Genomic DNA, 2,500 nt, shown 5'->3' with positions numbered 1-2,500 from the left:
CGATACAAACCACCTGCGAGAACCGCGGGGGCGACCGAGCAGCAGACGGCGTCGCGGCGCCGAGTGCCGGGCGGCGGCGCATCCTCAACGCACACAGTCCTCAATCGGACCAGCACACTGCAGATGTCCACCGCGCTTCGCACCGGGCCCGGGAGGACCCACTTTGGCCGCACGGCGCCGCGCGCTGGGTGCGCCGGCACGCAGATGCGCCGCCTGCCGCGTCCGTCAGCCGGCGCGCCTGCCACTGGGCGCCCCCACCAGCCGGCTGCCGCGCGTGCGCCCACGCAGCGCGCGGCCAGCACGCCGGGCGCCCCCCCCTCACCGGCCGGGGACGGTCCCACCCAGCCACCGCCGCGTATCGCTTCATACCCACATGCCCACTCACGTTCGTGGGTATGACGGGTGTCGCTGAAGCAACCGGTTAATACCTGTACCGATCGTCGATATCAACGATTCACCTCCAGCGCGAACAACCGCGCAACAACGGATTTCCAGTTCATTTGCGTAACTTGGGCAGCAAACGTAGACATCCATCTACATTTGCGACTTCTACGAGTCTTGCATGCCTGGATGTTGTGTGTCACGACGCACTCCATCAGCATACATACACGCTGCGACGTGTGCACGAAAGAACACGTGGAAGGTGGCCAGCGTACGTATACGAATGCCATTGCACAGCTGCGAAGCGCATTCAACACGCGAACTCCTGACCGACGAGCTAGAGGTGACAGGAGGGGAGGGGGGGGGGGCGGGGGCGATATACGTCCTATTGCAGTACACAATACAGTGGATAGCGGGACCATGTGGAAAGTAAGCAACACTCGCAAGATGTGAGGGTACGCACCGTAAAATGAATCAATACGCAGAACACCACAGTGTGCGCGAAGTGAACTATGTTGAGATGGTTGCAATTAGGCAACGCTACACGAATTCCTAGAGTCATATAACTAACAATTACAGGGCAGGTTAGGGCGCAACGTGGGTTAGGTTAGGGCGCAACGTGGGTTAGGTTAGGGCGCAACGTGGGTTAGGTTAGGGCGCAACGTGGGTTAGGTTAGGGCCCAACGTGGGTTAGGTTAGGGCCCAACGTGGGTTAGGTTAGGGCCCAACGTGGGTTAGGTTAGGGCGCAACTTGGGTTAGGTTAGGGCGCAACTTGGGTTAGGTTAGGGCGCAACTTGGGTTAGGTTAGGGCGCAACTTGGGTTAGGTTAGGGCGCAACTTGGGTTAGGTTAGGGCGCAACTTGGGTTAGGTTAGGGCGCAACTTGGGTTAGGTTAGGGCGCAACTTGGGTTAGGTTAGGGCGCAACTTGGGTTAGGTTAGGGCGCAACTTGGGTTAGGTTAGGGCGCAACTTGGGTTAGGTTAGGGCGCAACTTGGGTTAGGTTAGGGCGCAACTTGGGTTAGGTTAGGGCGCAACTTGGGTTAGGTTAGGGCGCAACTTGGGTTAGGTTAGGGCGCAACTTGGGTTAGGTTAGGGCGCAACTTGGGTTAGGTTAGGGCGCAACTTGGGTTAGGTTAGGGCGCAACTTGGGTTAGGTTAGGGCGCAACTTGGGTTAGGTTAGGGCGCAACTTGGGTTAGGTTAAGGCGCAACTTGGGTTAGGTTAAGGCGCAACTTGGGTTAGGTTAAGGCGCAACTTGGGTTAGGTTAAGGCGCAACTTGGGTTAGGTTAAGGCGCAACGTGGGTTAGGTTAGGGCGCAACGTGGGTTAGGTTAGGGCGCAACGTGGGTTAGGTTAGGGCGCAACGTGGGTTAGGTTAGGGCGCAACGTGGGTTAGGTTAGGGCGCAACGTGGGTTAGGTTAGGGCGCAACGTGGGTTAGGTTAGGGCGCAACGTGGGTTAGGTTAGGGCGCAACGTGGGTTAGGTTAGGGCGCAACGCGGGTTAGGTTAGGGCGCAACGCGGGTTAGGTTAGGGCCCAACGCGGGTTAGGTTAGGGCGCAACGCGGGTTAGGTTAGGGCGCAACGCGGGTTAGGTTAGGGCGCAACGCGGGTTAGGTTAGGGCGCAACGCGGGTTAGGTTAGGGCGCAACGCGGGTTAGGTTAGGGCGCAACGCGGGTTAGGTTAGGGCGCAACGCAGGTTAGGTTAGGGCGCAACGCAGGTTAGGTTAGGGCGCAACGCAGGTTAGGTTAGGGCGCAACGCGGGTTAGGTTAGGGCGCAACGCGGGTTAGGTTAAGGCGCAACGCGGGTTAGGTTAGGGCGCAACGCGGGTTAGGTTAGGGCGCAACTTGGGTTAGGTTAGGGCGCAACTTGGGTTAGGTTAAGGCGCAACTTGGGTTAGGTTAAGGCGCAACTTGGGTTAGGTTAAGGCGCAACTTGGGTTAGGTTAAGGCGCAACTTGGGTTAGGTTAAGGCGCAACTTGGGTTAGGTTAAGGCGCAACGTGGGTTAGGTTAGGGCGCAACGTGGGTTAGGTTAGGGCGCAACGTGGGTTAGGTTAGGGCGCAACGTGGGTTAGGTTAGGGCGCAACGTGGGTTAGGTTAAGGCAGAAGTTGG

The sequence above is a fragment of the Schistocerca nitens genome, chromosome 7, assembly GCF_023898315.1.
Source record: "Schistocerca nitens isolate TAMUIC-IGC-003100 chromosome 7, iqSchNite1.1, whole genome shotgun sequence".
NCBI lineage: Eukaryota > Metazoa > Arthropoda > Insecta > Orthoptera > Acrididae > Schistocerca > Schistocerca nitens.
This window is presented reverse-complemented; position numbering follows the sequence as displayed.